This window comes from Cavia porcellus, unplaced genomic scaffold (assembly GCF_034190915.1).
Source record: "Cavia porcellus strain 051 isolate PalLab524CR breed Dunkin Hartley unplaced genomic scaffold, mCavPor4.1 scaffold_23, whole genome shotgun sequence".
NCBI lineage: Eukaryota > Metazoa > Chordata > Mammalia > Rodentia > Caviidae > Cavia > Cavia porcellus.
This window is the reverse complement of record NW_026947506.1, coordinates 46620943-46648750: the sequence shown is the minus strand read 5'-3', so window position 1 is coordinate 46648750 and position 27808 is coordinate 46620943. Positions and strand designations below refer to the sequence as shown.

At 51.9% G+C, this 27808-nt stretch overlaps 1 protein-coding gene across 7 annotated transcripts in view; it reads left to right on the top strand.

Annotated features, from left to right (window-relative positions):
* Cobl (cordon-bleu WH2 repeat protein) overlaps window positions 1-27808 on the top strand; it is a 147098-nt gene that overhangs the window by 29691 nt on the left and 89599 nt on the right. The gene's annotated exons all lie outside the window — the stretch shown is intronic.

Here is a 27808-nt window from a genome sequence, read left to right as displayed (position 1 = left end):
CTCTGTCCTGGACTTGCCTTCCAACAGCTTCTCCAGCCTGTGCCTCTTGGGCATGGAACCCACTGGCTGCAGGCTGGCATGTACCCACCTTGGCGCACCCCACCCTGAGCTGCCTGGGCCCTTTCACTTGCTGAGGGGCTTAGGACATGGGCACTGAGCCCTGGCTGCTCCCAGTGCCTGCTCACCTGCCCTGCCCTGTGGACACTTGGCCATAAGTGCGACAGCCAGGGTGGGCTGCCCTGTGCAGGGGGATGGAATACAGCACATGCACACAGGAGCTCGGATGGGTGGGGAAGGGCTGCAGGGCTGCTGGGGAGCAAGTGCACAGGCAGCCCCAGAGAGGGGTGCAAGTGGAGCAGGGCCCAGGGCCACATGTGCACAAGGCTGGGAAGGGGATCCTGTGGCCTCAGCCCCTGCACTCTGGGGAGTGGCCGGGCAAGGCAGCAATGTGGAAGGGACAGCGTGCCTGCGGTGACCTCGGGGTGTAAGCCCTGCATTGGGAGTGGTTTTCACCATGGCAGGGCAGCTGCCGCCCTCCCTGAGGGCCTCTGCTTTGTGGGTGGCTCTGCAGCTGAGCAGGCATGGCCCTCGCTTAGCCCCTGCTCCTCCACTCCCACTGCCTCTGGAGTCCCCTCTGCATCACTCACCCTTGGTGTGGTGGGAGAATCTAAGGACAGCCCAGAGAAACCTGGTTGGCAGGGGTCTGGGAGATGTGGAGGTCTAACCAGAAGCACAGGCCAGGGGCACGCGAGCACCTCAGGTCCACCGCCCACTGTGCCCTCCTCAGTCACTAGGGAGCTGCAGTGAAAGAGGCCTTAAGCCCCACAGGTGACACAGACAGGCCTGTGTACTGGGCCTCTGCCAGGGGGAATCCCTGGGTGACCCTGTGCTGGTGGCCTGCACATGGGAACAGGGCCAGGCAGGGTCTGCTCCTGACCGAGGGCTGGCCCCGTGGGGTGTTCCCGGTCTGGGCGGCCCCAGACCCTCTACCTGCTTTATCCTCACAGTAGTGGTGCAAGTAGCCAGCACAAATCCCTCTTCTGATGACCTCAGAGGTTTGTTTTTGAGCAAAGGAATCTGGCATGTTCTATATAGCAGGGTCAGACATAGAATAAAATATTCATATGTATTCAGGCTTCATAAGATGCCTACGACCTATTTTCTTATTAGTAGTTTTTAAAAATATGTATTGGGTAAAAGCCTGATAAAGTATTTTTTAACCAAGTGGGATTGCTGCCCAGAGACCGCAGGACCTTACCTGATGTGACTTCTAGAACAGAATTTAGAGCTTCTGTGTGTTAACCGAGGAGCTAGATTTGGCCAGCAGACTCAACACGGCAGGATCCTTTCTAGAGAAATCTCAGCTCAGTCCTAGCGTCTCATCTGGAGGGTGGTGGAGAATGTTCTGGTACCTCGAAGAAGATGGAGAAAGGAATAGCCAAGAAAGAAGATGGGATGCAGGGTTGTCTGCAGGTTTTAGTGAGGTTTTGTTTGACACGTGGCCAGTTGCTTTGTTTTGGCCTTGTTTGTTGTAGCTCACATCATTGGTTAGACGTGGCAGTGGTTTTGTGCCCGTATTTTCTGAAAGCGAATGTTTTTTTCTGGACGGTTCACGTTTGGTGCCCAGCCAGCCCCAGAGACCTCTAATTCCTCAACAACAGGACTGCGGCCTCTGTGTCAGACATCACACAACTCTCTGAAGTACTCTTCCCTTTGGAGCAGTTCCGGACTGTACTACTGATTCTCTTGGCTCTTGGCAAAGAACAGTTAATAGTCATATGAGGAGATCAGTTTTGCATGTCTATATCCGGTAATCTAAGTACCCTTTTGAAGTTGGCAGTATACAATGTTACAGCAGTTGTTCAGTTCCTATCCTCTTGTTTTTGAAAGCCTGTATTGTTCTTGCTTGGGGGTCGTCGCTGTTGTTTGTCTCTTCTGCTTTTTGTTTTCCTGTGACTTTTTCTATTGTTCATACTTTCATCTCATCTTCTAAATGTACTTTACATCAGCCACGAAGACGAAAGGGGAAGATTATTGCCACGAACGTAGAGTGACTCTTGGTAGTGGTTGTCACGTGGAAAGGGCACGTGGAAATTGTTAGTGTGCATGTGTGTTATCTTTTGGGCTAGAAATAAGGGGGAGGGGCGATGGGATGAAACACACATTTGGTTGCTTTTGAAGTAAGACGAAAACCGAAAACGAAAAATAAGAACAAGGGGGTCTGTGGGAATGGGGATCAAAGTAGGAGGGAGACACCGCTAAACCTCTTTCCACAGAGGTGTTTTGAACTACACAGTGGTGTACATACTCGGAAGATTGCATCAGTGAAGAAAGGAAATCCTAACCTCGAAAACGTGGAAGTGTATGAGCCCAGGTATGGGAAGTAGATCATGCCGCTGAGCTGGTCGTCTAAAGGACTGCAGTGATGTCTTCTGCCAAACTTAGTACCCTGATCCTAAAAGCTGTTTGGGAATGCAAGAAGAGACCAGTAGCTGAAGCAGTCCTGAAAAAGTACAGAACTGAAGCACACAGACTTTCTCACCTTAGAGCTCCCTGCAAAGCCAAGGTAAGCAGGAGACAGTGCAGACATAGACAGGAGAGACCACGGCAGAGAGCTGAGAGGGTGAGGCAAACCCCGTGTCTGTGGACAGGTAAGCCCTGTGTCTGTGGACACTTGACTCTCAGCTAAGCACTGAGTCCATTCAGTGGGACCAGGAGCCTTTTCAACAAACAGTATTGGGATAGCTGGGTGTCCACATGCAAAAGGACAGAGCTGGACTCCTTGTTGGCACCATGCAGAAAAATTAACTCAAACCTGCCTTGGGCCATAATGTAAAAGTTAAGGTGACAACTCCTAGCAGAACACAGGAAGGAGCCTTTGTGCTCTCGAGTCGGGGAGGTCTGTTCAGATTCGTGCAGGGAGCACACCAGAGGGACCACGGGAAGACACCAAAGTTCATCAAAACCAATGATTTCTGAGCTTCAGAGAACACCATCCAGAAGGTAAAGAACAACTCCCAGAGTGGATTAGGGTGTTTTGGTGTTATTTGTACAATAAGGATTTGAATCTATAAGGAACTCTTACAATTCCACTGTAAGAAGAAAACCCCATGGGGAAACGGCCGAAGTATTTCCACACATGTTCTCCACCAAAAAATAAATAAATAAATAAATAAATCCAGACAGCCAATAAACACATGAAAAATGGTGATCAAGGAACTGCAGATGGAACCATGTTCAATACCTCTGCAAACTCAGTCACATGAAGCCACGGTGACAGGCAATGGCAGGGATGTGGAGGAGTCGAATGCATGTACAGAATCACCCAGCATAGGTGAGGCCATGAGAACTATGCAGGACCCTGGGTGCTCAGGACAATGAGATTGGGGGAAGAAAGGGTCGTGGCTCTCAGGGGACATGGGCTCTGAGGGGCCAGTTAGAAGTTGGTGGTAGTTACAGTTGTGCAGCTGTGTGAATGTCACTGAATTGTACAGTGTCGGGATGAGTTAGATGGTAAATTTACCTCAGTAAATTACTTTTGTTTGTTTTTTGAGACAGGGTCTCACTATGTAAAGGTCTTGAACTTGCTGTGTGGCCCAAGCTGGCCTCAAACTCCCAGTGATCCTCCTGCTTCCACCTCTCAAGTGCTGGGATTACAGACACGCATCACCATACCCATCTAAATAAAGCTGCTCTTAAAAAGTCAGTGTCATGAACAAAAGTACAAAAAATAGAGAGAATGTTCTAGTTTAGAAAGGTCAAGCAGGGAAATGCAATGCATAAGTTTTGGTTGAAACTTTGGCTTTTAAATAGCTCTAAAATATAACAGGCACAATTGAGGACACTTGAGTTTGGGTTGGATAATAAATAATATTTTCCAGGTGTGATAGAGGTAAGGAGTTCACATAGGGAACCATCTTCAGGAGATGCTTGATAAAGAATTATAAGGTGCACTACCATTTTCTCAGCAACTGACTTCCAAATTGTTCAGAGAACAAACATGTCCATGAGTGTGTAAGTGTACACACATGTAAATAACATAGAGAAAGAGCGAGTGAATCTTGGAGTGGTTTGAGGTCGTTCATTAAAGGTCTTCCAACATTTTTGTAGGTTTGAGATCTCCAGTCGTTCACTCCATTGTTTGTTTTGAATCCAGCAGACGTTTGTTCATTTCCTTTTGTATTTCTGGTGCTTTCACCTGCATGTGTGTCCGGGAAGTACCAGTACTGTGGTTCATGCAGGGCAGTACTTTATGACATTTGAGGAGCTCACTGGAGTTGAGAGATACCATCTCTCCCTTCAGAGAGCATGCTGCAGATACACCTTTGTTTTGATAACCAGTGTTCAAAATAAATTTTAAGTGAATCAAAACTCTTTTAAGCCAGGAATAGCTTTGCTTCAATCCTGTGGTATGGGTCACTTGAGATCAACCATTCTCAAGTGGTGAAAATTGGTGTGCTTTATTTAGCTAGTCACATCCTGGAGCAGGTGTGTGGAATTCTCTATCGCAGTGGTTTCCTGTGAGTAACATTCCATGCCCTCCCTGAATAATAAAAGGCTAACAGGGTGCTGAGTTCTTGTTCTCAGAGGTTCTGGTAAAGAGCTGTGAGCCACACGTGAACAAGACACTCTATGTGTTCTGTGAATTCTCTTTGTTCCTTTTCTTCAACCCATTTGCATGTTTGAATTTGCAAATATATCTCTTCTTCTTAACCACTCAGGTGACCTTGAGCCAGTGGCCAAGGTCATAGTCAACAGGTTTGTCACAGTCACTTTCCTTGTTACTGAGAGTAACCCAGCACTCACAACCTGAAGGAGAGTTGATTTTGGCTCAAGGTTTCAATCTATGCTTGGCTGTCTCCAAGGCATGAACAGGATGGCAGGGGCCCAATGGAGAGAAAAGTGCTCACCCTGTGGTGGCCAGGAAGCAGAGAGGAAGGGGAGGAGATAAGAATTCCCCCTCCAGTTCACACCAAGTGGCCGCCTCCAGCCAGGGCCCACCCCTTACCACAATCAGCCCTAAGCTCACAGCACCCCAGGATCTAAGCACCATGGAAAAGTCCTGGCCTTGACATACAAGACTTTGGGGGACACTTTAGATCTAACCCATAGCAATACCATTAATCAATTAAAAATTGTAATATATACTGTAATCTGTTATTAAAACATTTCTATTTAAACTTGTAACACATAAGACCAGTAATCAGCCTTATAAATCCTTATTATGGATTTTTCAAAACTCTATAATATGGGGCTGGGGATTTAGCTCAGCGGCATAAGCGCCTGCCTTGCAAGCAGGCAGTCGTGAGTTCGATCCCTGGTACCGATAAAAAGGAAAAAGACAAAAAAAAAAAAAAAAAAAAAAAAAACCTCTATAATATGCAAGGAAATCATAAAATATTCCCACAAATACATTATTAATTAACATGTAGAGGTACAAGTCTCACCCAATCCTTTGATGTAGGACTTGTTCACTCTTGCTTCAGTTCTGTGACAGTTTATGTCTGAGACTGAGTGCTTTATAAAGAATGTAGGTTTATCTTGACTGGTGCTTCTGGCCGTTCAAAGTCTGAGTTTGGCAGCTGTCCCTGGAGAAACCTTGTGTGGTGTCCTACCATGGCAGGAAACGGAGGCAACTTGGCATGATTTATCCCAGCCTGCTCTCCCGCGCCTTCGTGCAATGCAGCTGTATCCCAAGGAAGCTACCCTGGACCCTCCCGATGACCAGTCACCTCTGGGAGCTTCCACCGTGTCTCTACATGGCTGCTCCAGGGACCAGGTTTCAAGACAGAGCTGTAGGAGGCCACTCCATGTAGAAACCACAGTGAGGGCCACAGCCCCGCCAGGGAACTGAGCAGAGCTGCCAATGCTGCAGCTCCCATCGTTTGGGTGGGGTCTGTCCTGTCCCCAGTCACATGGCTGTGCTGCTGTGAAGGACATCCCTGTCCCCTAACATTGAGCAAGGGGGCCCAGCCCCCAGGGTCTAGTATTTACACCTCAGCAATGTCTGAGCAAACCATCCCATGAGTATGGGAAGTAGAAAATCACGTTCACTTCTGACATCACTCAAAGTACTTGCACCAAAATCCGAGTAGCAAGTGCATCTGCGTTTGTACAACCCTTGCTGCTCGAGTATAGTTTCCTTGCCTCCACCAACAGGAAGAATTAAAAACACTAAATTTAACCTCTTATCAGATCTGCCCATAGCATTTTTACAAAGTTAGGAAGGAATCGTCAGCTATTTTTATGGTTTTATGGTTTGGATTTTTTGGTGTCTGGCGAAAGCCCCTGCAGTGAAGCTTGGGTCACCCCACGATGGTGCTGTGAGGGGGTGTGGGACCTTTAGAAGGCGTGGCCTGTAGGAAGGAGGTAAGGACCCTGGGGGGTGACTGGGGGGTACTGAGACCCTGCCCTTCTGGATTCTCTCTTTTCCGGGCCACCAGGAAGTGAGCAGCCTCCTCTGCTGTGTTCCCACTGTGACAAACTGTCCCAGCGTGAGCCCAGAGTGTTAGGGCCAGGCAAACACGCACAGAAATCTCCTAAGATAGGTGGGTGATCTCAGGGGTTCCTGCACAGTGGCCTCACAGTGTCCACAGTAAGTCTCCTTGCTGGACCAGATAATTAAGTCACACAGTGACAGACAAGGACAGCTAACAGAGATGAACCCGTGAGTCACACTTGCCCTTCCGCCCCTGAGAGCCAACCTTCAGGGAGAGTTCCCCAAGCTATCTCGTCCCCTTGCCCTGGGAGGCTGTTCAGTGCCTGGGGCACAGGACAGGCTCACTGTAGGGGGACCTCTGCTCTCCCAGGCTCCCATAGTGGACTTTGGTTGGGAGGTGTCCACCCTGCACTTTGTTTGCAGAGGATCTCACACTGCTCATCGGGTGTGGCACCCAGAGAAGGCATGGGTGCCAATCTGCTCTCCCAGGCCAGCTAGAAGCTCCTGGGGTCTGGTAGTGTGGGGACCCCCTTGTTATTGAAAGTACTGAAGGGTGGTTGGTGTGCAAAAATCAAGGCTTTCACTGAGGGGCAAATGTAAGACAGACAGACAGCATCAAGTAGGAACAAAGGGGGCCACAAAGAAATGTGGGTATGCGCTGCTCAGAGAAGCCACAGGACCAAGTCCAGTGCGCCAGGAGAAGTGGAATTAAGGAAGCACCTGGGCATCTTCTCTGTAATCTGGATGAGCCACCACTGAGGCAGTTAGGAAAGTCGTTTCTGGCAGCAGGCTCAGCCCTTGGGGGAGGTGCGGCTCAGCCTATGCGGCTCACTTTTGTCTCCTGGGCCTCTGTGCTGAGCAGGGCATGGTGGTGAAGGCCAGGGAGCAGATGCTCCATGTTGGGTGGTGGCTTTCACCCCTTGCCAGCCCTTTCAAAGGCTGTTTGGGGGCTGCACGACCTGTCCCTGTGTCCCCCGTGGTGACTCACAGTCTCTCCCTTCCGGCCCATGATTCACCCAGAGCCTGATCTTGGACGTCACTTACCTCTGTGACACAGAGCTGCCCAGGAGACAGAAGAGGGACATGAATAGTTCAAAAGTCCCCGTACAGTGGTATAAAAGCAGACATGGGTAAGCAGATTTTACCTGTTTTAGAAAAAGCCCCACTCATATTGAGTCTTAACCAGTCTGGTTTATTTCTGAACAGTTTATAAGCTCGAGGCCACTCGGGTATTAGCATAATTACCTTGGAAAAGCAAACGGTCTCCCAGGAGACAATGGCTGTGTGACTACCCCAGTTAATTTTTTACTGGAGAGATTTCTAAAGCTATGGGACTAAACTGAATAATTTCCTCCTTTAAAATGCAGCCCAATCACTAGGCAACGGCTTTGTGTTTACGGTCACAGTTGTGTCTGAGGCTTCTATTATCTCGGTTTAAAAATAAAAGTTTGCAAGAAAAGTAGTTGTCCTGCTTCTTGCAGATTTTAGCTACCTAATTTTAGACATTTGCAGAAGCTGTGTACATGAAGGACTGTCAGAATGGCTAGCTGGGGACATTATAACATGGGTACTTAGAGTTTAATGGTGGTTTCTGACTCCAGTCTCCCTTGCCAAGCAGGCTGCAGAAACCAGAATTTTTGGTCCCTGAGGTGGCTCTCGGAAACTCATCTGCCTCTCTTTTCTGCTTTGGAGCTGGACAGGAGGAACCCCCTGGCCTGCGACGTCTAGGTGTCACAGGATCTTGAGTATCTGAAGCGGGGCAGGTGCTGATTTATATCCTCAACAAGCATAGGCAAAGGCCCTGGGACTGCTGAGTGGAATCTCGAGTGGGTCTCCATGGCACTGGAGACAGAGCCCTTGCAGTGTGGAAGCTGACTGTGTCTCTAGGTCCCACAGGGCAGCCCTGGGGCAGAGCACAGAACTGCTGGCTGGTTAGGGGATGGAGTGGGGTTCCTACACAAATATATTAGCGCATGCAAAAGATGCATCTGAGACCTGCGGGCTCTGTCCAGAGCAGCCCGACTGCAAGAGGGGATAGAGAGGCCGGAGTGTCCCGGGTGGGCTGTGCCTGCTCTCTGTCTCAGATGTTCCAAGGTGCACCATAGTCCTCAGTCCCTATGCTGTGTCCCCCTAGACTCTCCCTCCCCATGTTCCAAACCAGGACCCCGATGCTCCCACTTGATGTGTGAGGAGGGTAGGGGTCTCCTCTGGGCTCCTCCTCCTCACCAGAGTAGTCAGGAAAGCCATTTCGATGTGTGTGAGTCTCCACACAAGTCTGCCAGATGTCACCATGCTGGGCAGCAGTCAGCAGGTGGATCCTGCCGAGCACCTGGACCCTAGTCCTACCCAGCACGGAACAGCAGCGGCAGCAAAACCTGCCTCACAGGGACCTGCATTTGCCCAACCCAGAGTCTAGGGAGGCCCGGGTCAGCCTGAGGCCACACTGCTGTGTGTGGCACCAGGGTCTGTATGACAGGCATGTGGTTCACCTGGGGAGGCCCCGAGACCGGAGAAGCGTGGGGAGGGAGGCCTTTGGGTCATGCATCCTAGAGCCATGCTGATCTGGGCCCCAGAGCCATGAGTGAGAAGGGAGAGGGCCCTTTGCCCGGACACCACGCTGAGCCACTTCTGGTGTGAAAGAGACCCTCCCAGCATGCAAGGGCTGATCTAACGTCTAGCACGTGTTCAAATGCAACACATTTATTATAATAAAAGACTCCCCTGTGCATCCCCGCCCCACCTGGCTTCCTGCACACTCGTCCCGTGGCTCCTGCCACTGTCTGTAGCAGCTCTAGGGTTTTCTTTTGAGTGTCTTCAGTGGCGCTATGGTGGCTGCCTCGGTGTCCTGAGTCCCTGTAAAACATTTCCCTTTCATGTCGTTTCTCCTCGAGGAAGAGCCAGAGTTGCAGGGTGTCAGACCCCGTGAAAGTCAACAGGAGGAGGTGGATTTCCAGGGCATCACGGCGAGGAGTCTTTCACTGTGACACTTTTGTTTTTAAAATCACACCTCATGGTTTTCATTCCAACGAGGAAATTTAGATTTTAAATGGATCTTCTTCATGAACGCTAATATATTTGATGTTTTCCTTTGGCTTTGAATTCCAGGAGTGACAGAAGAAGTATGAAACATTCTCTAAATGCGGCAAGAATGTTTATTCCTCTCTGCTTAAAAATAAATAACACACACATACCAGATAGTAGAATTCAGAACTCTCCGACTGTCCATTTGCAGAGACCTTTGCTATGGGAAAATTAAATAATACATTACTGATGCTAAAGTAATTTTCTTCCAAAAGTGCAGGTTACTTTGTAGGCAAGAATTGCCTTGTATCTGTTAGACTACCAGCTTCTACAAAGCCGGGGGCATGCAGTACGGGGCCATGCAGTATGGGGTCACAGACTCTTCAGAGACACCCTGTAATGGAAAGGTCCTCGAATCATCACCTCCGTCGTCCCCAGAGCCCACGGCGCTCATAGCCCTTCCCTAGCACGCTGCAGCGTCTGTGTAGAACCTGCGTGCTCCTCTTGTGTTCTTAGCTCCTGCCTAGGTAACTTCCAGCACCTATTACCAAATGGGTGCTAGGTACAAAGTTGGTATACTGTATTGTTTAGAAAACAACCCAAGAGCAAGTCTGTATTTGTTTGTTGTGAATACAATGTTTTAAAACATATTTTCAGTCCCAGTCAGTTGAACCCATGGATGTAGCACACCAAGAAACAGCGCCGGGGGTCTGTGGTTACGGAATCCAGAATCCAGAAAGTTTCACTGAGAGTTTTGTGTTCTTTGTGCGCCATCCCTGCCATGGGCACAAACCACTTGGTGGAGGATTTGTCTCCAGCTCAGAGCTCACATTTTTGGTGAGTTGTTCCTGCCTAGGCTGCTGGTTGCAGGGATTGGTGAGAGCACAGAGCTTGGACTTGACAGAGGGAGCTCAGGTAGTGGGACCAGGAGGACGTGTTCAGAGCCACAGACCAAGTCCTGACTGGGGTCTTTGTGGGGGTGGGTGGAGTGAGGAGCCCTGGCACTGAGGAGTATGGGTGGTGGTTTGGTCGGGACAGGATGGAGCAGCTGTGCAGTGGGGGAGATTGGGAAGAGCTGCCTCCGCCCCAGGACTGAATACTTGATGCCCTGACCTACAGGAGCAGAAGTTTTCTTTGGCTCAAAGTTTTGGAGGCTTCCATTCAGAGTCTGCTGGCTGCAAGGCAGGAGCCTCCGTGGTGGGGCCCAGAGGAGGAAAGATGCTCAGTTCATGGTGTTGGCAAGCAGGGCACAGGGGGAGAGCCAGAGAGGAGGGCACCGGGGGCAGCAAGTGTCCCCCGGGTCACAGCACAGGCCCATTTCCTCCAACTCAGCCCCATGTCCCAGGAGCCCAGGCCCACAGCATTAGGGTCCCATTGATGGGTAAACACCGGCTGTCCAGTCCCTGCCTGGAGCTGTAGGCACAGTGATGGTGAGGGTGCACGGGGAGGGCAGGGAGGCAGGAGCCAGGCTTTGTAGGCCCCTGGTGTGCAGAGCAGAGGAGGAAGTAGAGGCCAGGAGTGTGGGGCATCCTCTGGGGCCCTCTCCCTTCAGGTTGCACAGAAAGGGCCATTGTGTTTGAGATTTGGACAGAACGGAGACCCAGCAGTCCCAAGCAAAGAAGCCGGGCAGAGAGGAGATGGGAAGCGCTTGGGGGCACCCCCTGGTGAGGGTGGCCTCAAAGTCCCCTCTTCCTAGGTGGCTGTCCTGCACTTGGGAGACGGAGCAGGTGCTGGGCCTGAGAGGAGACAGCAGCTTTCTTACACACTTGCTGGCACAAAGGATGTGTAGGGCCCAGTTCCACTCCCGGTGGAATCTGTAACACACATTCCCTGATGCCACCAGCCATGACGGAAGCTTCACACCCTGTCCCCCGTGCCCAACGCTGTGTCCTCCTTTCCTCTGTCCCCATGGCAATGTGGTCTGACCCGGCCATGGTGAGGGCTTCATTTACCATGAGTAGAACCACAGGAAGGCGGCGAGGCTGGCAGCGGCTCCTTTGCTGAGCTGGGGGAGGCTGGGCCCTGACCGGTGGCTGTCCCAGGTGCCCGTGCCCTGCACAGCCTGAGGGCCCCACGCGGGGGCTGCGGGGCTGATTGGTATCACCAGGATTTTTTCCTCTCCCTCTCCCCTCCACCCACACCCAGAGCTGGCGAACGGCGGCCAGGGAGTTGCATCCTCTGTTGGTGGAGTCTGAAATTTAAGAATTTCTAAAGGTTTTTTCTTTAAATGAAAAGGAGAATAATATTTTATACCCTAAGAAAATGATGTGCAATCCACGATTAGTGTCATGAATGAAACCGTACTGGACAGCAGCCAAATTCAGTCATTCAAGTGTTTCTCTTGGCCGCAGCAGTTGAACAGTTGTGACAGAGACCCTGCAGCCCCAAAGCCAACGCTGGTTACTGTCTGGCCATTTCTGGACAACGGTCACTCACTGCGACCTTAGAAACTGGTAATGTGGTACTGTGCATCCTGGTGGGTATCACTGACCTGTTCCCACTCTGGCCACACCAAGACCACCTCCCATCCACTGGGCCCTGGGCGCAGGATGGGGACACCAGGTGTCAAATTTCTGACCCCAGACCCAGTGGGAATAATGACCCCAGAGGGTAAATAACAGGCAAATAACCAGCCAGTGATGAACGCTGAGTAATTCCTACCTTTGGCTTTGCACTAGGTCAGAAATTCATGTAACCTAACTTTTCTTTCTTTTTCTCTTTATTTTAAAGAGAAAAAATAAAAATAATAAAGCAGAATTTCAAAACAGGCTAGTAGGGGAGTAACAATAATGAACACATCATGCATTATCTTCATAGTAGTTTTCCAGAGTATGGGATACAGGTATGAAATCTTCAACCAACAGTATCAGCACAAACCTTTCTTTCCAGTGAACTAGGAGAAACTAGCTGTCTTATCTGGTGTATAAATGTATTTCTTCTTTTCACTTCCTTTTCCTTTTCCCCATCACATTGAACCTTTGAGTTGTTTTAATTTGTCCCTCTCAAATGACCAAAGATGGCGAACATTTTTTCATGTATTTATTTGCCATTTGTATTTATTTATCTGAGGAGTATCTATTCAACTCAGATGCCCACTTTTGGATTGGGTCTTTAAATTTGGGAAGGTCTAATTTTTTTCAATTCTTTATATGTTCTAGATAGGAACCTTTTGTCTGAGGGACAACTGGCTATAATTTTTTACCACCCTGTGGGTTGTCTTTTCACTGTTAGTGATTTCTTTTGTTTGGCCGAACTTTTTAATAAGATGAGGTCCCAGTTGTTGACTCTTTGTAGTATTTCCCTTGCAGTCTGGGTTCTGTTCCTGAAGTCTCTGCCTGTACCTCTGTCTTTGAGATTTCTACCTGTTTTCTCTTCCAGTAGACTTAGCGCTTCTGTGTCACTGTTTAGGTCTTTGACCCACTTTTACTTTATTTTAGTGCGTGGTGATAGACATAGGTTAAGTTTTGGTCTTCAGCATATGAAGAGCCAGTTTTTCCAGAACCATTTGTTGAAGAGGCTGTCCTCCTTCTAGGGAACATGTTTGGCCCCTCCTTCAGAGATAAGGTGGCTAAGTGTGTTGGGGGGTTTCGCCTGCATCCTCTGTTCTATTCCACTGATACTCCGGTCTCCTTTTGTTTTCGTTTTCTTTTTGCTAATAACATGTTAATTTTATCACGGTAGCTCTGTGGAATAATTTCAGGTATGGGGTTGGGATGCCTCCTGCCTTGCCTTTTTTCCCCAGAACTGCTTTTGCTATTCTAGGTCTCTTCTGTTTCCAAATGAATTTTAGGAATGCTTTCCCTAGGCCTGTGAGGTATGCTAATGGTATTTTGATTGGGATTGCATTAAATCTGTATAGCAGTTTTGAGGGGTAGGACCAAGCCAACTTTTCACAGTGAACCAGTTACCAACAATCCAGAAATTCTAGCAGCTGCTCTTGGGCATCGCTCAGAGTGGGGAACTGGCTCAGAACCCTGGGGAGGAGGATTCCTTGGCCTGTGTCTTCCTGGCCAAGCAGATTTGCCAAGAACACAGGAGAGGACACCAGAGCTGGGGGGACGTCAGTCATCTGTAGATGCCCACATCTGTGCTTTACTAAACTGCAGGTGGTTCCTGCTCCAGTCATGGTGACACCTGAATTACCTGTCACCAGTGTCACAATGTGACCTGTGATATCAGCTGTTGGGCTAAATTTGGGGTGGCAAAGAGTCCAGGGCTCTCGGCATGGGCCAGCCCCTCTATCTTAGCAGGCTGAAATCCTATCATGGCTTTTGGGAACCTAACCATGGAAACCTGACCAAAACGCCCTGAAAAACAATCATGCCCTCATATTGCTCTGCTCAGATACATCTTTCCTTTTCTTTCCTAATGTGTTATATTTCTGAAATAGATGCAGCCCCTTGAGTACCCTCCCTGAAAGTACATTTTCTGTTTTAATAGACACTGACCACATGACCCAAGGCATCGCAGAGAAGGGAACATTGTGACAATAATTCTGTGGTTTCTATTAATATTAGCACTAAGATTTCAAAAACACTAGCAAAACTGTGCAGACTTGTGGCAAAATCTGTTTACCTTATTTTACTCAGTACCAGGTTTTATGCAGACATCTTGTGGGCTGGAGGTTCACCCGGCGGTAGAGCACTTGCTGGAAGCCCTGGGCTCCACACCCAGGGCTGAAGAAAGCAATTATTGGGGGGACTCATGGATACAGTAGTGTGTACCGAGGTCAGCAAAGTCACTGATGCATCTCCTTCCTTTATCAGCACATCTGAGATCCATGATAAACACATCCACATGTGTGGCATGTCAGGCATGCGGCGTCTTCCTGCTGCCCGGTGTTACACCTGTGTAACACCCAACATTTTTCCCAACCCAATCTTTCCCAACATTGCTGCTGTTTGCATCATGTAATGATTTGGTTGAATCCTTCTGCTGAGGGTGGGAGGATGTGGGGGCCCTGGAGCTTTGCTGCCAAAAGGTCTCTCTTGTTAGGATGAAGGTGAGAGAAACTGGATTTTAACTTGCAGAGTTACAGATCACCTCCCCGAGTGCAGGGTGCCAGCCTGAAGATGGATTAGGTGCGTGGAGCAGGAGCACAGATCCCCTGGGCCTGGGAGGAGCCTGTGCTACAGAGCCGGCTGGAAAGGGGGTGCAGGCCGGAGCTTAGGGAGCTCAAGGGAAGGCCGAGTGTGATCCCATTTTCCAGTGTGCAGGGCATGTCTGGCAGGGCTGCTGCATTCAAGGGGCGAGTGCTTGAGTCCCAGGAGCCTGTGCTCCCCCTGGAGGGGAGGGGCGTGGAGGGCCACCTCCCCCAGCCTGGCTCTGTGGCCCCTTATAGGGACCCTCCCATCCTCCCCACCTGGTTTGCTGAGTCTCTTCTGGATCTGCCTGGTGCCTGTTACACTCAAAACCCTATAACTCCTCCAGCTCAGACTCCTTCCTGTTTTAAGTCACTTGCAAACAGGAACTGGGTTTTCTTGTTTTTAGATCATCCTCCCACCTCTTAGCTGGGACTTTGAGCCTCAGTTTCCCCATCTGTTAAATGGGATGGCAGTTCCTGATGGTTTGCTGGAAATGTCCTGGAATATTAGCACTTTTTTTTTTTTTTTTTTGGTCTGCTGGGGGTGGAACCCAAGGCCTCTGCATCGCACTCCACCCTCAGACAGGCTCTTGCTAAGTTGCTAAATTGCCCAGGCTGGGCTTGAACTTGTGACTCTCCTGCCTCAACCTCCCAAAATGGTGGGCTTGTGAATTTCAATATGCATTAGTTCCCTTCAGTCTCGAAGGACAAGCCCAGTGAGAGTGGAGGAGCATGCTTGCAAACATCAAGCAGCTCCTGGTGAAGGAAAAGCATCTTCTGCCCTGTCTTTCTTCTCCTGCATAGGACCCAGTGGGCTCTGGGTTCAGTAAAACTAAACCACTTGCCTTGGAGTGGAGTACAAGGTGGGAGAGGGGCTGGGCAGGGCTGTGGGAGCTCAAGGAAAGGAAGAGGAGGAACCCCAGGCCTCTGTGAGGCTGGGAATCCCTGCCCCATGCACCACCTGTCTCTGTGGCTTTTCCTTGTGCTCGGTGCCCATGTTACTTGCTGGAGAGAGGGTGCCCTAGGTCCCCCCAAACCAGTGAGAAGCCTTGGGGATGGCAAAGGGGAGGCCTCTGAGCCTCAGGGGGACCCACGGGTGTATTTCAGGGATTTGGCCTCTCAGTGAGCCAATATCGAGGCCCCAGAGCCACGGATCTGCAGACAAAGCTCTGCTATGAAAGCTGGTTGGGACCCATCAACACCCTTGGAGGCCGAAGGGAAGGGAAGGGAAGGGAAGGGAAGGGGAGGGGAGGGGAGGGGAGTGAAGGGGAGGGGAGGGGAGGGAAGGGGAGGGTAGGGGAGGGAAGGGAGAGGCATCTGCACTCTGCAATGTCCTGGCTGTCACTATAGGAGTGGAGGCTCTGACCATTGGCCAGTTCAGGACAGTGTGGATTCCTGGAGGGCAAGTGAACTTGGAGAGCTCAGCGCTAGGGCAGGAGCAGGGTATGGGGCGTCCCCTGCTCCCTGGACTGTAAAGGGACTGATTAAGTGATGTGACCCTTGGAGGGGAAAATACCAAGCTGAGGCGAGAATAATTAGAGATTTTGATGCAAAGAGAGTCCTAGAGTGTGTGCTCTGAGAAGGTAAGGCCCTCTTTCCTCAGCCTCTGCTGTTCCCCTCCACTCCCCTCTTCTTTCCTCCTCAAGGCCTTGCCTGCTGCCCAGCCACAAGCTGGTAACCCAGACCTTGGCAGCACCTCTGCTGCACCCTTGGTCCTTGAGTGGACATTCCTGGGGTCCTCTCCTCCCGGCTCTGGTCTGAATTCCCAGTGCTGGCTGAGCCCTGGCCTGTCCTCGTGGGCAGCTCTGGCTCGTGGGCCATGGCAGCGGGTCCCGGGCTGATGTTCGTGGCCAGCAGCAGCCAGCTTGCTGCCCAGCGAGCCTGCCAGGTGCACGGTTCGGGTTTCACGGCCCAGGCTTCCGGGGAGGCCCAGCGCCTCTTAACAGAGACAGCAGTGGTGAGGCTGTAGTCAGTGGCACTTACTGGGGGAGCCTCCGTGGCACACTCCTCTCCCTCCTCATCCCCCTCTGCGCCACCTTTGCTGAAGGTATCCTGAATCGTATAGCACTATCACCCCCTTACGGTGCTTTTCCATCTGCTTTAGGCAGTAAGACTCTATTTACTAACGGAAGACAAAGTAACGTTGTTAGACCTTTAACTCTGAAGCCATAAGTAAGCAGTCTCGCTGTGTTTTGTTTTTCATTTTTAATTTCAGTACTGGGGATCGAACCCAGGGCCCCGCTAGGCAAGCGCTATACCCCAGAGCTACGCCCACAGCCCTATTTTTATTTTGAGATGACGGGTCTCTCTGAGTTGCTTCATTTCCTAGGCTGACCTTGAACTCTCCATCTTCCCACCTCAGCCTCCCAGAATGGGGCCACCCTGCCTGGCTGTCCTGCTGTTCTTAATAGCAAATGTGCACAAGTTCGTAGGCAGAATGGCAAGGAAGAGGTCAAAATGCAGCCCTGACATCAGAGCTCCCTGGGAGCCTGCGTGGGGCCGTGCATAGACCCTCACTTCTGTGCACCGAGTCTCGTGGGGGGACCCACGGCCCAGGCACAGGGCAGTGTGTCCTTTTCCTGAGAAGCACTCAGAGCTCTCCTCCATTCCCATCAGTTACCCCTCAGGAGAAAGCGCGATGGTCGGATTTCCTGCCTTTCAGTCACTCACAAAGGTACAGAGAACCAGAGCGCGCTTATCGGGCTGCAGCGAGGCGCATTTCGGTGCACAGCGTCCTAACCCCAGCCCCGTGGGTGTTATCTTAGGGTTCCCACTCAGTTTGCTGCTTTTTTCACACTTAGCTGGAAGGAACTTAATACAGCTGTTTCTTTTATTCCCATCCAATGGGAAAAATACTGCATTGTGGGGCTCCTCCAGAGCAAATCACTCTCCTTGCTGGTATTTTTTGCTTTTGGGGCTGGCGTTTCTGTGCCACCAGGGGAGGGGCAGCTTTTCTTGCTGTCTGCCTTGTTCACGCCTCAGGGACCCAGGGAAAGGGTGCCACCTTGCCTTAGGCCTACGGAGCCCAAATCAGAATCAATCTGGCTGCGCTTCTCCTGGGATTCGGACACCAAGCTGAAGGGGATGGCCATAAATCCTTAGCTACAGCGTACCTCAAAACGTGCCATTAAGGGGTCTCATCTACATTAATATCTGCAAAACTTCGGTCTGGCGTGTCCAGGAGTGGCACTGCGGCTCACGTCCTTTTCCTCCCGTTCTTGTTGAGGTCCTGCCTGCCACTTCCATGGAAACGTCATGCAACTGGCTCACCTTCATTTCCACAGTTACCCAACATGCAGCTCAGCAAGGCATGCACAGCTTTGAAGGCATTTTCACAGGGTGCGGCCAAGAATGGACCCACAGCCCGGAAAAAAATAAAATAAACCATCAGGAAAAGGACCTTATTCCATAAGGAAGCAGGGCTATCCCTGCTGCCCAGGGCACTGTTTGGTAGGGGACAGGAAGGTCCCTGAGGGTCCTTCCTGTGGCACTCTGGGAGGGTTCCTGGTGCCCACAGCGAGGGAGGCCACAGGTGTGGGCTGTTACTCACAGGCGACAGCTGTTTCTGAGCACGAGCCCTGAGCTGGACTCTCCAGGAGAGAAGCTGTGGTCTTTTCCTGGCCCATGGTGGCCATGGATGGGGAAACGGAGGCTGCAGGGGTTAAACACGGGTTAATCCTGTATGGCTCACTCAAGGTGATGAGGAGGTTGAACCAAGAAGCAGTTCCCTCCCTCCCACCTCGAATCTGTCCTCTGTCACTTCTCATTCCCCACTCCCTGCAGCCTGGGGACAGAGCAGTGGGTGGGGACAGGGTGGTGGGATGGCAAGGTCCCAGCCCCAGGCGATGCGGGCCCCTGGTGGACACGCCCGGGACCCCTGAGATCACACAGGTCTGGATGGACCTAACCCAGCAGGCAGCAAGGCAGACCCTACCTTGGAGCCTGTGCCTGGGGGCACGGCTAGAGGGGGGTGTTTGTGAGGGAGTCATCTCCCAATGACAGGTTGGGACAGAGGAGCTGGGGCAGCCTGGAGCAGCAGGGAGAGGGGGAGGAAGAGGAAAACAGGAGGAGGAGGCTGCAAGGTGGGAGCTTGGTGACAGAGAGCCCCTGCCCAGGATGGGAGGCCTTGTTGGAAAGACCTCTTTGTGGGCACCGCCCAGGTTTGCGACCCAGGACCAGAACAACCCCTGGGGCTCATGGAAGGCACGTGACAGCAGGTATGGCTTGGTCTCTGTAGCACAGAGGTGGAGGAGGTGGTAGCTTGCAGCGCAGCTGAGGGAGACCCTTCCTGCTTCCTCAGGGCTGTGCTGGGCAGGCCACACTGCCCCATGGGAGAGGGGGGTAGACCAGAACTCTGGCTGCCAGCCAGGTGTGTGGCACTGCAGCCTACACAGGGAAGGTGCCAGGAAGCAGGAGGGGTGATGCCAAGGAGGGGTGACAGGGAGGAGAGAGCCAAAGCCCTGCATTCCTGGCCCGGCACCCCCTCCCAGACCAGACCCACATGTCTGCCTCTGTTGCTCTGCTTGGCAGTGTCCTGGGACAGTGCCATTTGCTAGAAAGCAAATTAGAGGTGTGATCCAAAAATATGGTGACTGCTTACATAAAAAATTTTAAACATATTACAGGAAAAGACACATTACCGTGAATCCCCTCTGAAACCCTCCCCTCTCTTTGAGCATGCTCATTCCCTGCCCCCATCCATGCCATTTTCTGCAGCAGCTCTGGTCTTCCTGAGGACTTCAGGGACTTCCTGAGGGCCTTGAGGTGCACTGCCTGGCTGCCTCCATGGATCCAAAGCATTTCTCTTTCTTGGTCGTTTTGTCTCTGGGGAGGAGCCAGAAGCCATGCAATGTCACATGCAGTGAACAAGGAAGACACAGCGCCATGTTTTCAGGACTGCCTTTCCAGTGGCTGGTGCTCAGCAGTATGTCCACTGTATTTTTGCTCACACCTCATGAAGACACTTAGGAAAGAGGACTCCAGAACTGCTCTAGGAAGCGGCCAGCCCCATGGGATAAATACGTTCAGGATGACAGTGAGAATTTTAAGGTGGTCAGTGGCAGCCTGTGTTTCATTGTAATAATTCTTTTTAATTTTTAATGTGACCAGCCACCTTATATTTGATCACACCATGTATGAATTTCAAGCTTGAAAAATCGCAGGATGCTGTGCCCTGAAGACTGGCTACAGGGAAACTATAGGCTTCTGATTGCATTGATTCGGGGGGAAGATGAATCAGGACTCTGAGGGGAAGGTGCTAAACCCTGCCTGGGTGACGATGGAAGAAATGTTCTCCATAGATTCCACACGCACTTCTGGCAGGAGGCTGGCTGGCTCCAGAGAGCTGCCTGCCTCTCTAAGGAGCACTGGGTGTCCTCCCTGGGGAACGGGACACCGTGCTTGCACTCCGGCCAGCTGGGAGGGCAGCAGAGCAGGCTCAGGAGAGGGGCCCTGCAGAGCTCCGGGTTTCTCCTGTTGCCTTTCTGGTTCAGAGGGCTCATGCCTTTGGACAGTTCGTCAGGACGCTGCCTCTGTGGTCCTGTGACTTCCTCTCGGGAGCTCAGGAGTACACAGCCACCCCCTCCTGCTGCACTGCTCAGGTGGCAGCTCATGAATAAGTCAGGGCCCGGGATCCGAGGCTGCTGGTCCCCTGCCGGGCTGGAGCAGCCCTGTCCATTCTGTCCTTCGCCCCAAGCCTGGGACTGCAGTCCTCCTTCCCGGGGCCTTGCGAGCCCCTGCCAAGCCAGAGGAGGGGCAGTCCACGCGGCACACAAACATTGCCTGCTGGCTTGGCAACCAGTAAGTTCTCTCCTCTGATTTATTTCATTGTATTTACTCAGAGCGCGCCAGCTCAGGAAACTTTTGTGAAAGGAGACACCCTCTTCTGTAATGTCCAACAATGTGGAGGCTGGAGATTTTATCTGGTTCGGCTCCAGCCTGCAGTTTCTGCTGATAGCGGGCGATCTACACCGCAGGCTCTTTCTTAACTTACTGGAGTTGGTTAATAGCTGTGGGACCAGGTTCTCAGATGTTTCTCTCTGAGTATGTGCTCGATGCCAGGAGATAGCGACTTTCCCATAGGCGCAGGCCCCTGCCTTCAGGAGCTTTTGTTATCAAGCACAGAGTAGAGAGCCCTCCTTGGAAAGCTAATCTCTTTACTGTTGAGTTACTGACAGCTTCCCCCACTCTGGGTCAGAGCTGTGAAATTCTCTGGTGAGGAGGACTCTTAGGGAGCTAGCTTCTCCTTCAGCCTCACAGAGATGAGAGTGCTCTTGTTGATTCTAAAGGGTATCCACACTAGGAGTAGTGCAAAGGATTGTAACACTCTGCAGTCACTGAGCCCTGCATTTCTGTGCCACACCAGAAAGCAGGAATCCTCACATCAACCCTGCGTGAGCCTCTGAGCTCTTGGGGAAACTGAGGCCTTGAGCTAGAGTGGCGGGCCCAGGTACCGCCCTTCGATGGAGGTTTGCGGCATGGCAGCATCTGTGTGTGGTGACCTGTGACTGCTGTCCTTCTGCTCCCTGGTGTGGGCTTCCAGCTCCTAGGGCTGAGCCTGGGACCACATCCCAAGGACAGGTGCTCTCACTGGTCTGCGGCACGATTTCTGTAGGCCCAGCCCAAGAGGCTGTGCTTGGTCTCCCTCGAGTGCTTCTCTGGCTGCTTGTCTGAGGGCACAGACATCAGGAAGAGCCCAGGAGGTCTGGCATGGGAGCGCTGGGCTGCGAGGTACATGGGAGTGTTTCCTCCTTCGTTGCAGCTGGGAAGGTGAGAAGGACCTGCTTGCTGGGGCGGGGCGTGTGGCTTTTGCTGGCCGCTCAAAGGATACCTTGAGCCCCACAGACATTGAGGAGCCCTGGAGCCTGACCCAAGTCCTGCCCCTGCCTATGCCTGCCACAAGCCTAGCACACCTTCCCAGTGCCCAGAACCATGGCCTCTTCCTGTCCCTGAGCAGCTGGTGACAGCCTCGGGATTCTGCCTGGGCCTCAAGGAAGCTTGACAGAGGTTGTTCAGAGCTGGGTCCAAGGATAGGGCTTTCCCCGTATTGCTGAGTAAGGAACTTGGCCCCTGAGGCCCTGGCGCCTGGACCTGACAGGGCTACCTCAGGCACCGGGATTGCAGCCCAGCACAGCGCCTGCTTGCATGGCTGCTGTGACCTGGGTCTCTGTCCTCAGGAAACAAGGAGGCAGAGACACTTTGTGGCCACACAGTGTCCCAGCCAGGGATGACCCCACTGGAGCACTGGGCTTCCCTGCTGGGGTGCTGGAAGGAAGTCACTTGGCCCCCCACCCAGCAGTGCACCCGCAGACTGGGAAGGGTACACTGGCAGGGGACCTTGGGGTACAGGACACACACATCGCATTTGTGCAGTGAGTGGCGTGTACACGAGGTGATCCAGGTCCACAGTGAGCGTGAACATTTTAAAATTATTACAGTGTCTTTAGGAGATTTGATCAAATGCAGAGTGAATGCTGCTGCTGGGTGCCATCTGACAAAACCTCCACAGCCGTGAGAACCCCAAGCTGTGTCAGCACCCACTGTAGTCCGCAGATGGGGCTCTGTGCGACTTCTGCCCAGAGTCAACATGGCCATCACTGGGCACCATTGGAATCCACTCAGGAGGGCAGCAGCAGCCAGAGACCCTCCTGAAAGGGGGGGTCCGGAAAACTGCTACAGAAAGCAGCATAGATGAGGTGATGAGAATGTCCAGAGCGGGGGAGGATTTTGAGAATTCCTGCCCATGTGCCTTTTACAGTAATACCTGTTAAACTTTTTATTTAAACTTTTGCTATATTTGTGGATCATGGCAGGAATTTGTTCAGGAGGTAAAGGTTGAGAGCACACCCCTGTTGACTCACAGGGATGGCTCCACTAGTGGGTGGGAGGGCCTCCTGGTCAGCAGCCCTGTCTGCCTTCTGCGCCCCACTCATGAGCTCAGGACACCCGCTGCCCGCGCTGGCCCGGGTCCCCTGCTGTCCACCCATGCCTGCTTCTATTGCGGCTCCACCTGAGCTGTCCCTGCCCTTTCTTATCACTGCTACCAGGGAGGTCGGATCCCTTTGCCCTTGGACTTAAAGTCTGGAGCTATGGCTGGGAGTAGAGGGAAACCAAGGCAGCCTGGAGACAACTCCCAGGCACCCTTGCAGGCTGTTATCTGTTTTTCCTTAGCAGCCTGAGCCATTAGGCTCATGCCTGTGGCCTTAAAGCCTCTGGGAATCTGGGAGCAGAGCCCTAGCCCCCTGCTGTGGGCTAGGGCCTGGGGGTAGGTGGGGCCGAGCTCAGCAGAGCTGTGACTGACACTTGTGCAGTGCCAGGCCTGTTCTCTTGGCTCCTCCCCACTTGAGTAATGCTTCCTGCAGCTGGCCACAGGCAGCCTTTAAACCCTGAGGGCCCTAAAGCAGCAGAGTCAGTGGTGACTCAGCCTTGAAGAACCTGGAGACCAGGCCAGGGTTGAGAGTGAGGAGACCTGGTGGCTCAGCCTGTGTGGCCTGGGGCTCCCGCCCACCAGAGCCCTGCCTGGTGCCAGGGAGCCAGGAGGTCCCATGTCAGCAGATGAAACCTGTCCCTTCTCACTGCCTCGGCCACCGGAGTGCCTGTCCTGAGCAAGGCAGCACCTGCTCAGCCATGGAAGCTCAGGGCTTCTTGGGTCCGAACTGTGTACAAGTGGTTAAACTCGGGCTGTGATGGTGCCCTGTCATCCCAGCCCCTGGAGGATGAGGCAGGAGGATCCTAAGTTCTCTCCCCGGAAATTGTGTCTCTTTCTGTCACCATGTTCTCAGGAGACCACTGATGAGCTTCAGAGCAGCCAGAAGGAAGACCCAGCCTGATCCCTCTCCTGGGGACCCTGCTGCCACTCGTTGCCCCCAGGGGCCTTGAGCAACTCTGCCCCGCCTGAGGCTCAGCATCTTTGGTGCCCTGCAGCCAGCTCAACATGGCCAGGTGCTGGAGGGCCAATGCTCCCAGGGAGGAGCTGGGGCAAGGGTGTGAAGGCCCTGGTGCAGCTCCCTGCTCAGCATTTAACCCTGAGTGTGGGCCATGGACCGCCTATTCTTCTGGGGCCTTTCGTGCTGAGCCACATCTGCAGCCCTTTTGGATTTTTTTTTTTTTTTTTTTTTTTTTTTTTTTTGAGACAGGATCTCACTAAATCCAGGCTGGGTTGCAATTGGCCATCCTCCTGCCTCAGTCTCTCTGAGTGCTGGGATTACCAGGCCTCTGGGTCAAACATTTTTAGATGAAAGTTTCAGGAGAGTTAGGTGTATCCAGCTGCAGTGCTAGGGTTCCCTGGTCCATCGGCAGAACTTGATTCGGCTTGCAGGCTGGAAACTCCGTCCCCTTCTCAGCCTCTGAGAATCATCCCTGCTTCTATCACTGTGAGGTCAGCAGCCCTTGACCGGGGACAGGAGCGCCATGGGTTGTTCGAGTCGGATTACTCACTGCCATGACCCCCTGAGTGCTTCCCATGCTGTGCAAGATGTCAGAGCCCATCTCCCTTTGAAGGGTACAGCCCTATGTGGTGCACTCACCAAACCTGCCTCCCCGTCCTTCGGTCAACGGTCATGAGACAGAGACCCACTAACATGGTCCTGGACTCTGTGTCCAGCCTCGGACAGGGCCACACATGGGCTTCTCAAAATACGTGTTCTGTAAAGCAGAAAGGAAACTGGGCAGTGGTGCGACACATACATGTTACCTGTAGGTTTACATGTGAGCTGCGGATGGGAAGGTGTGGGAGATGTTCCGTCCTGCTGTTCAAGAGCACAGCAAAGCTCCCACGCAAACTGACTCCCAGGTCCTGGGTAGCCAGAGATTGTTGTCCCCAGTTATTCCCTGCTGGGTGTGGGTGCTGTGGAGACCCTTGTGTGTTGCCCAGGGTGCCCTAGGGCCCACAGCACTCAGAGAGGTGGCGGGAGTGTGCTGTGCACAGCCAGTGGGTACTGTGAGGCTTTCAGAGAGCAGAGGACCTAGCCCCGGGAGCAGGGGTGATGCACGTGAGGCTGAAGTCCGTGCAGACCTCCAGACTCAAGGCATGGCTGTCCATCCCCAGCCCCAGGGGTACAGAGATGCTGTGTCACTGAGTCTGCAGGGCCAGCCAGCAGGAGCGCACAGGTGGTTTCCAGAAATGTACTTCCTGCATGCAAAATGCTTTGTTTTGAGAAATTGTCGCTCATTTCCTGTAAGTGTGGGCACATTCATGCACTCACACCTTGCACACAGGAACCCCACACTCCACACACTCCTCACCCCTGGCCTCGCTGCCCACTGAGCTGTGGTTTGGATCACAGTCCCCAGCCCTGCCACACGTGCTGTGGGACACTGTGTGCATGGGGAGCTCGAGGATCAGGGGTGGGAGGAAGGGGCCGGCAAAATGGAGGCTGCTGTGGGGAGCAGGCTGCAGCCTCCTGACTGTGCCACCCCAGTGGTGGGGGCCCAACCCCTCCCCAGTGGGCAGAGATGAAATGGTGCGGCAAGGTGACTCCTGTGCCTGGGGACAAAAGGTTCATTGGATAACAGCCCTCTCCAGCCCCTTGGTCCTGTGTGCGGCAGAGCTGGCTGCGTACACGCGTGGGTCAGTGGCCGCCTCCTGCCTGGCTGTGTGCTCATTCATTGCCCTCAGAACCCTCTCCTGCTCTGCACACACCTGTCCCCTCACTCCCCCGCTTTCTGTCGCAACTCCAGAGCCCTCTTTCCTGAGTGTCTTTAGCTGTGCCACCCTGGCCGCTCCAGTGTCATGAATCGATTTAAAATGTTCCTCTTTCGTGGTCATTTTGGCCTTGGGGAAGAGCAGGAGCTGCAGTGTCTGATCCAGAGGATGAGACAGGTGAGGACACAGCCTCATTCTGTTTTCCTTAGACATACTGGGCAGGCAGTGGCACAAGACCCTCAGGAAAGAGGACTCCAGAGCTGCTACAGAAGGCAATCAGGACGATGGACGAGGGTCTGAAGTGAGGGGACGACCTTGAGGGGGTACACAGCGATGTGTCTTACTCTAACACTTTTTAAGTTTAAGCACATTTTTTTTTATCAACCCTAGTATGTATTTATTTCATAAAAATTGCCTGACAAACACATTGTTTTTTTCTGATAGTACTTTTGAGCAGTAACACAGGACTGGTACCTTGATTAATGAAAGATTCCATAACCTGCATCTTATCTTGTTTTTAATTCTAAGACAGGCTGAGTCTGTCTTTCCTGCTAGAGACCGAATGACACTGTAGTTAAAATTTAGGGTTCTGAAGTTAAATTCCCTGGATTTGATGTGAACTCTGCCTGTCTCTGACGTAGCAAACATGCACCCCACATTTCTTAGCTGCAATTCACGGAGGGTGATGCTGTCAAGAGGAATCCATGAGCAAATGCATAGCCAGTCCTTCCAGTAGTGGACTGTGTGTCAACTGTGTTGATTTTAGTTTTACAAAATGAAAGGAAGGACGTACATGATGGGTAAGGGAATAGCATAAGCTTAGAAATACCAGGGTAGAGTCCTAAGTCTTGCAACAAGAAATCAGAAGGGAATGCTTTACCCAGCAGAGGAGTGTCACTCCCATCTCCATCTCATGTTGACCGGGCAGATAAGCTCCCTGCTTCTTCCGTCTCTGGTTCCCTGGGCATCCTTGTTTCTAAATGATGTCTTTCATTTCAAAGCAGTGCATGTGCAGATGATACTGGAGGAAAAAATCAAGAAATGTGTGTCGCCTCAGCAGTGCTTCACTGATTTTCCAGTCTGTTTCACGATCTGTTGCTGTCATGTGGGCCTCTTTCTAAAAATGACATTTTCCTAAGCAAATCACATTTTGGAGCTTGTTTTTCCAAAAATCTGTTGAGTATTTTTGCTCATCGAATTACATAACTTTAAACACATAGAGCTCGTGCCAATATAACATTATGCTGTCATGGATTGATGTTGTCTTTCAGTGATACCTAATTAGATAATTTATGTGGTGTATTTACTTACTGACCTTTGGCAGCTTTTTGATGTGAATTTGCCAACCATTGTCTGCCACAATGAGCATCTCAGAACTTCTCGGAGTGCAGCCTGAGGTGTTGTGTCTCTGGGAAATCCTTATAGAGAGACAATCTTCCTGTCTGCACCTCACGCCTCAGCCAGGGCAGGCAGGGAGGTGGGCAGAGCCCAGCCTGGACCTGGGGCATCGCTGGGATCCAGTTTCTGTGTCCAAAGGACATGAAGTTAGAGCAGAGCTCCAGAGCCCTGTGACCCTTGGGCATCCCAAGGCAGAGCAGAGCCCACGAAGGCTGCAGGTAACTGCCGATAGGGCGCTCCTTAGAGAAACAGGGTCCTGCAAGCACAATGCTTCCTGGCAAGCAGCAGGTGCTGGGCAGGTACCGGCTGGTGTGATAAAACGCCCAGGATCTCTGTAAAACAAGGTCCTTAGATAAATGAACGTAGATCCATATGCACTCATGTATATCTGTTACATATGTATAGGTTTATACACACACAAGCATATACATAGACATGTATATGCATACAGAAATACATATTATACAGTCTGTATATAAAATAAACCCACACAGAATGTAGCATTGCTTGTCTTCCTTTACTGATCTGGAAGAAACAAGAACCTGGGAGGATCCCCATCAAGGGGCGGGATGGGAGGGTGTCACACTCTCCTACAAGGGCAGGGTCCTGAGCAGGGACAGGTGAAGGTCAGTGGATTAAGACACCACTGGCCATGTCCTTCAGCCGCTGAGCAGCCCCACCCAGGGCGGTGACTGGGTCCACAGGTGCCCGACTGAGAACTCCCCAGTATAAGCACGGCTGGACGTGGTCTCAGCACAGCTGGTGTCGTGGATCCATACATTCCCCATCGCCAGAGCTGGTCTTGAGTTCGAGGGAGCAGGATTGGCCTTCGGAGGGTCTTTGGGGAGCTGCCACCAGCACCGCTCCAGCACCTCCCCCAGGAACCTGTTGGAAATAGTCCCCACACTGCAACCCTGCTTCTAGTGTGCTGTCCCGCAAGGTCACCATGTTTCTAGGGTGTATTTTCCAGGCACTCTGCCTTTCCTGTATGCTGCTTCCTTTATTTTTCCTTTAACTGGTTTAGTTGTGACGGTTTTAGGGAGGGTATTATCTGTCAGCATTACAGAGTGCTGGCGCGAGGTGCACCCTGAACACTGAGTGTGTAAACAAAAATGCAGATTTACTGTGGCGACAGACACATTGCCATCAATCCGTAAATCACGCCCACCCTCGAACACAGCTGTCCCACGGTCTTGGCCACTTTCTGAAGCAGCTCTGAGCGGCC